Source organism: Pithys albifrons, chromosome 13 (genome assembly GCF_047495875.1).
Source record: "Pithys albifrons albifrons isolate INPA30051 chromosome 13, PitAlb_v1, whole genome shotgun sequence".
NCBI lineage: Eukaryota > Metazoa > Chordata > Aves > Passeriformes > Thamnophilidae > Pithys > Pithys albifrons.
The window spans coordinates 15111944-15125156 of NC_092470.1; the positions used below are offsets into that span (position 1 = coordinate 15111944).

At 41.4% G+C, this 13213-nt stretch overlaps 1 protein-coding gene across 1 annotated transcript in view; it reads right to left on the bottom strand.

The window, feature by feature from the left end:
• Positions 1-13213, bottom strand: part of LOC139677991 (A-kinase anchor protein 13-like) — a 100419-nt gene that overhangs the window by 39491 nt on the left and 47715 nt on the right. Inside the window, exon 3 of the mRNA XM_071568500.1 lies at positions 7312-7408. The gene's annotated coding sequence lies outside the window, so the exon portion shown is untranslated. The remainder of the gene's footprint in view (positions 1-7311; positions 7409-13213) is intronic.

Genomic DNA, 13213 nt, shown 5'->3' on the forward strand with positions numbered 1-13213 from the left:
TGACCAGAACTGCATCAAGCAGGATGAGGGTTTCATTCATGTGGTATATCTGGGAAAGCCTACCCTTTCCCTCCCCCTCAGGCACTAAATAAACTTCAATTTTAAGTGCTAGAGTTCTTTCAAGCTTTTCAAGTTCGATTTTAAGGTAGTTTGAGTAAACTTCAGTTTCACATACACTTCAAGTTTAAGCTTTGCTGAACTTTACCTGAAACTCAGCACTTGACCTTTTAATTTTTCATTTTGACATTTGATTTTAGAAACATTGAACCTTATTTGCAAAGCTTTGTCTATGCACTCCCAGTTGAACAAAAAAAAACCAAAACACCCAACCAATCTTAGCCATAAAGAGCTTGTGGTTGCGGGCAAGAAAGAACAGCCAAAAAAACACATGAAGAATCTGATGGTTACGGATCGCATGGAAAAGCATTCCAGCAGATAAACAGAAATGCAGAGAAAGCAGGACAGCTTTCCAGCTGTAAGCATCACAGCATCGCTGGGATGAAAGCCAAAAGAGGATTTATCTTTTTTAATGTAACAGAATTTGCTTTTTATAAAACCATCCTGTAACATTATTTTGTAAGGACTTCACTCCTTGAAAGGACTAAAATTTGACTACAAGGCTTTGGAGTAACACTTCACCAGGTAGTCCAAACAACATATATCCCACAGAAATTAGAAAAGAACTATTGATACTGATTTTCTGCAAGAGAGCAAGACATAAACAGAATTCCTTTTGTACTGTACCACTGGCACCAATAAATACATTCATTGTGGAACAAACTGCCTTAGAGCCAGCCCTCAGATCCTCACTCTTTAGGCAAATAACCCGGAAGTTGTAAAAGAGTTTAAAGAAATCCAGGTATTTCCAGGGAGTACATATCCACCCCGCCTTGCTGAGCTGCATCACTTCCTTCTATATGGCTGCACTTACAAAAATAAAACCAAGATTCCAAAAACACATCACTTCTCATTCAACAAAGCAGTGTCCTCAAGGGCACTCCTCCACACTCTGGTTGGATAAAATGTTAATCCATCAAGTACTTACAAATACCAAGAGGATTGGGTTTCAGGCCCTGCAGAGCTGCTGCTCTAAACTACACAAGATAAATAAAGATGGGGAAACAGCAAGTGGGGGGACCAGGGAGGAGACCAACTGTATACAGATGAATTCCTGCTGGAGCCATGACTGCATGCAAAGAGAACTAAAATAGCAATGTCTTTCACAAGTTTATTGTTCTCCTCTAGTGTCAAGGGAATTACAATTTTGAGTGGTGTATGACATTACTGTGTTGTACTACCCATCATCAGTCTCCTCGTTTTTCTGTTACAACACAATTATTTGAAAAAAGGTGTTTCTTGGTTTGGTTTGGGAGTTGTACTTAATTTTTTTCTTTCTTGTAGCAGAAAGTCTGAAAATGGAAAGAAACAATAACTTGAGGTTGATTTTATTACTTATATTTTCTTGTCTGGTGTTTTTCCTGGGTATCTTCCTGCAAAGGTCAGACCTGCAGTTACTCTAACTCTGTAGTATTGGGTGGACAAGGGTTTGCTCACACACTCTGTCCCACAAGTTTCATCCTACACTGAATGAAAACCAGCACACACCATTCATAAAATGAATGAGCATCTTAATTGGCGTACAACTGCCATGTCCTTAAAATGCACGTGAGAGGAGACTGAAATAAACCCAGGACAAAACCAACAAACAGCTTTGGCAGAAGAAATAAACCCATAACCCAGTTCTTCAACAATGTGCACAGAGAAATCTGTATAAACAGAGTAACTGCAATTGCAATGAGTAAAATAAACCCCAAGATAGAAAATAGATCCTTGCAGGCATCATACTACCAAATACAGAACAGCTTTCTCCGTTGCTATAATAATGCACAATTTTGTATATCTGGTCAGAAATAGGAGGCTGGAGGGATTAGGACAAGTAACCCACACCGAACTTATTTTGCAGACATACAGGAAAGTGATACCACCAGCAAAAGCCATTGAACATGGAAAGGAGAAGAGGTGAGGAAACAAGAAACCACACTTCAAACCTGCAGCAGCGAACAAGCTACCGACACACTGCAGAATCATGTCTACTATCACAGCTGAGCTTAGAACTAAGAAAACCTCAGATATTTCTGTACAATCATTTGAGTTAATGTAATTCACTGCACATTATGTTTTCTCACTAAATTGATTGCTTAGGAATAAAAATATATCCCTCATGTAGCATTTCCACAGGTGATACCACTTCCCTGCTGTGCCTGTCTGCAAACAAAACCATATGATGACATTCAACTACAGATACACAGGAGTTTCTTTTGGCTGCAAGGGATGGAAAGGAGGTTTAAAGGTGTTCTGTGTTGGCTTGAATCTACTATTGCTTTCCTCCAAAGGCTTGGAGGTAACCTAGCAAGCCATCCTCAGGAAAACAAGAGACACACAGATTCCTTTCACAAAACGAAAAGGAACCTCACAACCACCTTTTCCCTCTAGGAAAAAAAATTTAAAAGAGCATATTTAATTTCAAATTCAGCCTAAAATCTGTTGATTTTTGGTTTGTTTTTCTTTTAACAGTGTTGAAAACCTCAGTACTGTGGCCTTCACCTACAACAGCCCACCCCTCAGGAGTCAAGGAGCTGCAAGAGCTGAACAACTTGCAGAGGGGCTGGGAGCCTCAGTGCAGCACAACCTAACAGAGCGTCACTAATTGACTGATGATTTAATAAAATGCTCTGGATATAGATTAACTTGCTTTGCTTAATGTAGCTCAGCTTCCTGGCAGCAGGCACTGGCACGACACTGTTCCTGGGCTGGGAGCTGGGCTGCACTCACCCCTGCTCCAGCTGACCACCTGGCCACACCACTTCACTTACCCAAATCTTCCCCATTATCCTTCCCAAAATAATGACGTTTAACACAAAGTTAAGATACAGGCAAGCAGATAATGCACACATGCATAAGAAAAATAAACTTAAGCCTTATCTGTGCTAAGTCCCTAACTCAGATTTGCCAGCCCTGTCTTACTACAGAGATGAACACATAGACAAATGCTCTTAGTCTCAGCACTAAGTTTCTTCTTTTTTCACTATTTCAATCTCATCATTGTAAAAAAAAAATCATTTAATGTCTTACTTATTCCTGCCTGAAGCAGTGTAGGGTTAATAAAAGCAGTGCTGAACCCCATGCCTGGCAGGGGAAGGCAGAGATCCCTCTCAAATGTGCACATCTGGTTTTCCTGCTCCCATCTCTTCAGCTATCAGCAGACATAAAAAACAAACCTACACAACTCAAATCACAGCAGCTATCTCCCTACAGTCCATATGCCCAATTTCAAATAAAGAAAGATACTGTAAAACTTGGAAAAACAGAGAGTAAAAGGATTGTTAGCCAGCTCTAATTATACAAACTGATCTCATCCTCTTGTCATAAGCCTCTTTCCTGTTTCCGGAATCTATTTGTGCAACAGAAAGACCAGCCTTTTGTAAATGTCCATGGGTCATCAACACAGGGTGATTAATTTCCCATTTTACAATATACACATACCGTCAACCAATTCACTTGTAATCCGATATAACCCTGCCCTCACTTGTCAGGTTTTTTTCCTTTAATATATTACCAAGGGCAAACAATACTTAAGATACCTATTTGTAAAATCCAAACAACATTTCAAAAGGAACTATCGTGCTGCTATAATAAAATAAAAATCACAGACCACATCTTCAGCTCAAGTAGCTACATCCTAATAAAGTTAAGACCTAACAGTCAACTTGAATTAAAGAGCACCGTGTACGCAAGAGCACACATATGTTTATACTCAAATTAAGTCCTCCGACAGGTTCTGGGGCAGCTGCTTCACGTATGCATGAGACTTTCATCTCAGGCTCAAATATTAACTTCTAGAAATCCTTAGCAGACATTCTAGCTGCCTCTTCAAATGAGCAAAATCCAGTTCATACCTTCCAATACATGTAGTGGTTTCAAAACACATTGGCAGTAACATGTGGGAAAGCTCTCAGTGACAACCAGCTCATGTTTGCCGGAGCGATTCCTGACTTGGGGGTTTAACCAGGAACGTCATGAAAATTCCCAGGTATCAAGCTTGGCAGCATCATGCAAATTATTAGTTATTTTTGGAAACAGAAATGCACCAGGTGAAGAATGGTGGGGAGGGAAGAACGGGCTTTGAAGAGCGTTTCATCCCAGTAATAAAAGGGTAAACACGATGGATAGCTGTCATCAGCAATGAAATGCCTATAGCCTTACACATGCAGTGGGGGAGAGCAAAACCTCCTTAACTATTGATTCCAACAGCTCCTGACCATACCATGTGTCCTAAAACCAGCCTTCTCCACCGTACTATTCTCTGACTTTCAAGGCTGTGCTGTTTTAGGAGCTACACTGAGCAATGATGGCTTCAGCAAAAGAAACAATTCTCCCAAGCCCTAGAGCTGAGTAATAAGGCTCAGCTTCATTCTGTGCTCCCCAAACTATGGCACTTGTACTGCATTCCCAAAACCACAGGCCTGGAGCAGAAAAAGATCTATGATGCCCAAAGCACCATGTATGCTGTTATGCTGACAAATATTATTAAATATTTCCTAGAATTTACAAACCAGGTAGTTACACAATGTATATTTCAGCAAGTGTATGCACCAACCTTAACTCTCCACAGCAGAGAGTTCTAGCCACAGAGTTGGGAAAACTGGCATCAAACCAAGATCCAAGAGATGTTTCCACTCACATTTTGACCAAAGCAGTTTCAGTGCCCAACATTTTAATGTACTTTTCCTCTCTAAAGAATACATCAGACTCACTTTTCCCTTTAGGCTCCCTTTTGCAAATGCTCCCACTGTGGCTACAGGCGACTTACTCAGGAAAAGCCTAGTTGGCACTTCTTTTCCAGAAGAGGAAAACTTCTCCAGAAACTTGGATTTCCTACAGGAGTAGCTGTGCTAACCTCACTCCCTGTGGCACAGCATGACCACAAATGCTGCTCCTAAATTAAAAATTGTTTTTTCGTAATTGCTCCTCTTCCTTCAATTCACAAAACTAGGGAAAAATATTCCCCTCTGAGCAAAATACTTAAGGTAGTGACAGAATCTGCTCATTTTGCTGGAATATCCTTTCTGAGACACATTTTCAAGAAATGCACATCATTCACCAAGGAAGTGCAGTGATGGAGTTACCTGGTGCAGCAATCCCGGGGGGAAAAATGGGAGCTGCAGCTCTCTTCTCAGGACACTGTATTACAGTGCACCTAGGGAATGCCCCATAAAAGTAAAATCCCAAGCAACAGAATGTATTACATACCTAGGTCAGAAAAGAGAGAACAAATCCTATTTTAAAATAAATTAAAGCATGAAATAATAAAAATTCAAACATGCAGAGTTTGTCACCAGTTTAACTACCCCACCTTCTGTGTTTGAGCCTTTCTGCAGCTCACTCATACTCAAAAAAACACCCCACTTCACACGTGAAATAGTTTCTTTCCTCTGCCTTTACAAAGTGGCCTTTCACATTGGTGCCCCAGGAATGGAATGGGTTAAGTGCCCACAGGTCCCAGCCTTTCCAGTAAATCATTTATTACCCTAGCTCGGGGACAAGGAGCTCTGCAGAAGGGAGAGCCCACGCTGTGCAGCTGTTCGCCAGCCAGGCACCTCTCCACAATTATAACACAGGATTAAGCTCGGGGAGTGGAAATCCGTCCCTTCATTGCTGATGGCTTTTTTCAAGTTATGCAGCTATTTTAAATGTTACAGAGCTCATTAACATGAAGTTCATTAAGCAGTAACCACTGTATGAATGAAATGAAAAGATTATCATTATAAGCCCAATTATGGAAATACTAGACTAGCAGGCAGAAAAAGGAAAGGGTATGAGAATGCTGCTCCTAAACTCCAGTTTAGCCTTTTTTATTTTCCCAGATCCTTCAGAGGAGGCACACCCAGAAATCAGATGTGATGCAGAGGCTGGTTCTCAGGCAGGGCTCCAGGTGAGAAGCTCTTGCTGCCTGTGCTGGGCTCCCCAGAGATTTCACTGCTGCTGCCATGCAAAAAGTCATCCCCGTGGTCACCCCCAGGACAGGTCTGGCATCTTCCTTAGCACCAAGCACTGCTTGCTGCAAGCTCACCACGCTCCCAAAATCAGCAGAAAGTTAAGAAACGCTATGACAAATCAAGCCACAAATTGCTTCTCTGCAGCTGATGTGCATTCCTCCTTCAAACATGATGAACTTGGGAGGCCACCCCTAAGCAAGCTAGTTACTCATTCCTGATAAAGCAGGTTTTATTTGTAATTTTGACAAAGATTTCATTTCTTTCCCAAAGTCTGAAAATAGGTATTATTCCCCTGCTCAACCCCACCGTAAAAAAGGGAACCCAAATAATGACAATAAGTACTTGTCTCTCTGCAGTAACAGCAGTTTATGATTAATCCATTCAGCTGTTGCCACAGCTCAGTAACGCCAAATGATTTGGACTCAGTCTCAATTAATACACTGCTCTTCTAGGCAAGACCATGGAAAATGTGAAGTATTGCAGAAGGTAAACAGGTTAGGGACAGTGGGTGAAGAAAAGAGGCAGCTTGCTGTGGTTTTCCTCCCTCCCTTGACAGAGCTCAAACATGGCAAGTACCCATTTCCAGGCAAGACTCAGAGTTTTTGCTTCAGGCTAGCAGTTTTTGCAAATTCAAGTCAAGAATGGGTGTAACTCATGAGTTTTTGAATGAGTCAAAACAGCTACTGTCAGTATTGCAATAACCATATATTCACTTTTAGGTCAGATCCATCCCTTGGTCTGGTTCACCACACCAAAAGCTGGTATTAACTGAAAAACAAACACAGAAGCCTCAACAATACAACTGCTCCAGGACAGACAGACAGTCACTGTGCCGACCAGGAGGCACATCCCACCAGCAGCTGGCGAGACCTCAGCTCTGATCCTGACTGGCTCCCATGGAAATCCATGGGCTGTAATCATGTGCCTGCTGAAGGACATGAAAGCTGTATCTTAAAATATTACCAAAAAACAGCTGATGCTGTAAGTGTCAAATGCTATTTTACACCGTGGCATGTGGTTGATACAAGAGGCAAGACCACACATCTCTTTTCTGTTTCCACCACAAAGAAATGGTATTTCATGGCCAAATAAATTGATGAATTTGCTTGTAACATGGATTTTGGTATCAGCATCCCCTCCTGCTGTCAAGGATAAGCCTGGCAAATGGCTTGGCAATGGGCAAACCCATTCTCCCAAACCCCTCACCTCAACCCTCGCTGAAACCTGAAAGAGCTGCCAAAACATTTAACCTTACTTTAACTGCATGAAGCAGTACAGGTGGCTCCAAGATGTCCTTCAGGTTGTTCCCACACCAAGCAGGGAGGAGCAGGGCAGGCCAAAACACTCAGCTCCTGGAAGAGAGGGAAGAAGGAGTCACCAGGTGCAAGGGTCAGCATGGCTGCTGGGGTTTCGACAACCAAACTGGCATCACAACAGCTTCACCGGGGGGATGGAAACCATCCTCTACCTTGCAAGCTGTAGGAGGCACGTGTTGCCTCCCACAGCAGTCCCATGTGGTTCCACAAGCATACACGGGGCAATGACCACACTATGTATAGGGCTACCTATAGACGCACATTGGCATCTGGCACCACCTAAGAATAACTGTGCTGCTAAATTGTATCTGCTGCTGTCTTGCTATTTGGTTTATCCCCAAAGCTGTTGTTCTGCTGTCCACCATTGTATCCCAAACCACTAAGTTAGCCTTAAGTCCTTTGCATCCATCAACACAGCCTATCCCAGACTTCACCAAACTCTTTGTGAACTCCCTTACGGCAAGGTATTTTAAAAGGAACAAAAGGACCAAAGGTAGATGATGGCACCTGATAGCCAGCAGATGAAGTCCAAATCTACCTGCAAATCTCTGCCAAACCCTTCTGGACTGCCTGTACTTCTCCACAGGCTCATCTTCTTCTATGGGGCAAAATCTACTCAGTAGATGCACCCATAGGGATAAATCTGGTCTACAAAGCACACCTGGAAAGTGCAGTTATAGTGGATTAAACGTCAAAATGAGAAAAAACTCAGGTTGGATTTTAGCTTCTTAAATGCTGTGTGGGAGATTTTGTTAGCTAAATCAAAGTCATCAGGGTACCTCAGGCCATCATTTGGTACCACACCAGGAAAGGTTGTGGCTACACACACATCACCAAACAGAAGCAGAACACATCAACTGCCTTCTCCTGTTCTACCAGATAGACACTCTGCCCCTGCACTCTCCTCCCTGCTGGAAAAGCATCCATAATCTGGGAATCTCACAGCCTAAACCAGCCTGTCAACCTCACAGTGCAACTACAAGCACAGAAGTAACAATGGCAAAACTAGTTACCAGCTGGGAAATCAATTGTACTGTGTGAATTAGCCAGGAACATACTGCACTGGAAGGTACTGTACAGAAAATCTGACTTCTTCATCTACACAAGGACAGCATCACCCAAACACCTCAATGTTGGTTTTACACAATGTTTTCTTAAGATTAACAGATAAAAGTCTCTTTTATCCATTCTGCTGAGAAATGGGGAGAGTTTTTTGCAAGGCATTACAGGGTACTGCATTTTATTGCAAATACATATATTTAGACATAGACCAAACTGAAAAAGAAGAAAAAATTTCATACTCTTGTTCCTCTTAAAGTATTAGGATTGTGCATGAATTCCTTCACTGCAATGTCACACATTTCTGAATTACACCCTTATGCCAAGCTACTGGAGCTGAAAGAGGAATTACCTGAACTCTTAAACCCCAGTTAAGAGTGCAGAAACACTCTTTGGATTCATTAACCAGTAAAAACCACCCTCGAAGCCACAAATAAACAGACTGGAACTTCCCTCTGGCATTTTTGTAGTGTTACTTTCAGGACCACATTTTAAGATGGTTACTGTTTGATAAAGCAATGATTAATTATGTTAAGTAAGCAACATTAACCCAAGGCTCCTACTTGCCATTCTGTGTTGATCTTCAAGTAACAGCTCTCCAAGGCACAGGCAACAATACAGTGGTTTCATTTGTTTGTGAGTCACTGATAACTTGGGGTTTAACAGCATATTTGTATATTTTGGCAGAGAAAGCAGGGTTTGCTGTTACCCCTTTGAAGCAACAAGGAATATGGGTATGGCTAGCACTGCTAAAGTAGACAGCAAGAGCATGCTGCAAATCACTGCAGCTTTCTTCTCATATCCACTAAGGAATGAGGGTGTGTTTATGGAGGCACATGCAAAGCTCATTTGGATGCTCAGGACTTGGAAAGTATTAGCAAGTGAAGAAAATCAACTGGCCTAGCAATGAAAAGCTGTAACATAGATCATGAAAGTCTTCTTCCCATTTTTTTGTTTGTCCAGTTTTAATCTGTGGGAATTTTTAGACTCCTACAAGGAGCAGCCAACAACATTAAAAAGTCTTGAATGTGTATTTTAGTTCCATATGTAAAGACCCTGCACAATCAATAAGGCTGACCACATGAAGTGCCAATTCCCCAAAGAACTGATTTCTGCTTCCCATGAAACTGTTATGAGACAACCCCTGCATGCCTAAGCACACCCATTTCAGAAGCATTTCCTCAAGAGAACTTCTTCTCCTCCTCTTCCTTTGCTGGGAAAGTCATTACCAACCGTAGATGAACACTGATATTGCTACTGTTTTCTAGATCTTTAAAAGATGGCTTTAAAAATTATGTTTCATGGGCGAGCTCATCCTGCTTTATAAATAAAAAACTGCTCAGTATCATCACAGAAAGATGATGACATACAATAGTTTTACAAAAAGCAACTTGGTTTCTGCACTGCTATGCCAACAGTCCCAACAACCTGTAACTGGATAATTTATGCCTAAAGGGATGATAGTAGTGACGTCACCCAGTGCTCCCTAAAGTAAGTAAGAATGTAAAGGAAAGTCTTATTGACACTTGCCTTTATACAACCTGTTTTGCTTGGTTTTAATAAAAATAGGGGGCAAGCCTCATCTCACTGCTAGGACAAGATTATTTGATAGCAGACTGCTCATGGTCTTGTTCCCTCCACACTGAGACAACTAAAGAAGAAACTACTGAGACTCCTGATAAATTACTGAGACATCTTTATGACAACAGAGGAAAATAAAATTTAAGGACAGTGTTACAGCTATTTACAATTTTAAGACGACAAAGTAACAGCCTTTGTGGATTATATATGTAATTCCTGTATTAGATGACTTCTTTTCCTAAAAAAGTGCCAAATATCTTAAGAGGTAAACTGCATCTGACATGCCCTTCACAGGCGGAGGAGCCAAGCAACAAAAGATACTCTCTCTAAATTTCTAAATTAAATTCATAGCAGAGAATGACACAGCCAAAAAAAGGAGATAGCCTGTGTTGAAAATCTATTTGGGAGCAATCAGTTGGTGCTCTCACAGATGCTTGGTAGAGCCCCAACATGTGGAACTCAGGGTTTCCAGTTACTTTGATGGTTCTTCCCAAGCAAACACCCACCCTTCCCAAGCACTGCCCAGTGCCCAGCACAGAGGAAACCACTCCTCAAACTTGCTCTTTTTTCCCTGAATACAAACCCATTTTATTTTTCTGAGAAGAGTTGCGTATTTTGTTGCTCTGCCTGCTGAGCGCTTGGACACATCGAACAAGTTATCTCACCATCTGGTTGTAATTGCCTTCACAAAGCTTTCAACAAATTCAAAGAACAGCACCAAGAGGAGGGCACTAACGCTCTAGAGAGAAGAACTGCTGATTATTTGGGATTATTTGATACAGCTGGAATTTGTCCATAGACTAGACACCCAAATAGAGCCAATCCCACAGCTACAGCACCCAAACAAATCTCTGGAGTATTTCTGAGTTTTGCCTGTTGCCCATTATAAAACCTCCTCACACTTTCATATCAAAAGCCATCAAGGAAAACACTGCTTCTCCTCCTCATCTCCCAGAGACGTGTAGATGTCATACTCAGGGACATGGTTTAGTGGTGGTCTTGACAGTGGTGCGTTGATAGCTGGACTTGATGATGCTAGAGGTCTTTTCCAAGCTAAATAATTCTATGATTCCATATAAACAGAATAATAAAGTATTATTTGCCTAAAATCTGCTTTGCTTTGGACACGTATAAATGCAACATTGATCCACTAGCCACTGCTTCACATTACATTTGTACCAGCAGAGTAGAGGGCAGATTGCAGCTCCTCTCATTTTGACACACATACACAATGTTCCTCTGAAAGTAGATGATAGGTTTTGTTTAGAGAGCAGCATCTGACTTGGCACAGTGGATGAAGAAAACCCAAGAATTTTAAAACAATAGAAAGTAAAATATATCCATATTTCACATGTCTGTACACATTGCAGAGCAAGCAATAATATTAAGATGTTAACTGGAGTCCCATTAATCCTGATTACTAAGAGATAGGAAACAAAAATTCTTTCATATACACTCAGTTCACTCTTGAAACCTAAACTCTTTTGACAGCGTCTCCTTGAACTTGTAAATAGAAATATTACCATGCTGGATGAAAAGGGAAGCAAGGATGCATCCAACCAAGAGCACTTCCCTGCTTACTCTAGCCCTGGGCAGAAACAAATTTTCTCCCTAGAGATCTGCACAAAACTGAAAGAAGTTTGGATTTGGTTTGGTTTGTTTGTTGTTTTTTTTTTTATTTCCACTAGCAATCACAAAGCAATGAAACAAAGAGATCAGGGATACTTTATGGCTCCCTGCCTTGCCTCTTCACAGCAACCTGTGCTCCATAAACTCTTTTTGGTGCAATAACATGCAGCAACCTGTTAACCCAGCAGAAGATGAGGTGCCATGGGGACCCGCAAGCAGTGAAAAACCCCTGACCTCTGAGAGCATGGTCCTGCACAAGTGCTCTTCAAAAGTATACAAGGTTTCAGCCTTCAAAATTGAAGGGTCAAAAATGGAAAGAACAGTAATATTTTTGTTAGCCATTACAATTTCTTACTAATAATAAAGGTAGGACTTGGTCCAGAAATTTGATCTTAAACTGAAGCCTTCCATGAGTTCATCCTAAATAGCAACTGCTTCTTTTCAGACAGCCTTGTAAAACCACATTAAGATTGAGCTAAGGAACTTCAAACTCCTTCCACAAGACCATCATGCCTAAATGTGGGAGATACTAAAGCTTAACTCATGGGCAGTTAAAAATCTGTGCAACAGATTAACACTTCATTGCAAGACCACCATCCCCCTTGTTCCTGGGGTCCAGTATCAGAGTGATTAGCTAAAAAGTAAAGCAAACAGCAGCAGCCTGCAGTAATATCTGAAGTCCACATGTACTTCTAAAACACTCTTTTCTAACAAGTTCTTTTAATTCTGCAACAGGTTCTTCTTCTCCCCCTCTACCATGATATTCATGTGACAATCTCAATGCATTGTGCCCTCTTGCTAGTATGGGCAAAGCCCAAAATAAATCCCTGTCAGAAAACAAGGAAACAGAGGAAGCTTGAACAGTGAAGGCAAGGACTACTTCAGCATGGCCATCATCAAGACCTACCAACACAATGCCTCAAGGCAGAGGAAAATGCCACTTAAACACAGCCTAACTTGATAGAACAGGCCTACTTGCTTTGAAATACTGGGTGCAGCTCATGACAGGACAGGCTAGACCTTTCCTGGGAAGGTGACGTGTCATTCCTAGAACAGGGTATGGACCCTTAGAGAAGGCAGAGTGGTTGGAAACAAGAATAATGAAAATTTCAGTTTGAAATGCACTTTGAAGGGTCATCTGGTCCATCACCCTACTCAAAGTGAGGACATGACATCAAGGTTATGACATTATCCCCATGCTTTCATTGTTCAAAATTGTCCCAGTCAATGTGGTCTCTTCCTCAATTCCCGTATGTAAAATTGAGCTAAATAGGGTCATCGAGTTGTATTGCCACAGGAAGGAAACCAAATTCACCATTAGCTGCAAGGCATTCTGACTCCAGCCGACAAGGCTGTACGATTCTCTTGTTTAATCTGACTTTATCCACTGATTTTCTCCTTTATTTTCAAAATTTAAAAAAATAATTGAAAAAATGAAGAACTTTCACTCTGCTTAGAAAGCTTGTGACAAGGAAGAGAACTTGTATGTTTGAAACCAAGTACCAGCATATAACATGCACTGACACATCAATACAAGCCTTTCTCCTCTGTGTTAAGGAGGTATCTTGGTAT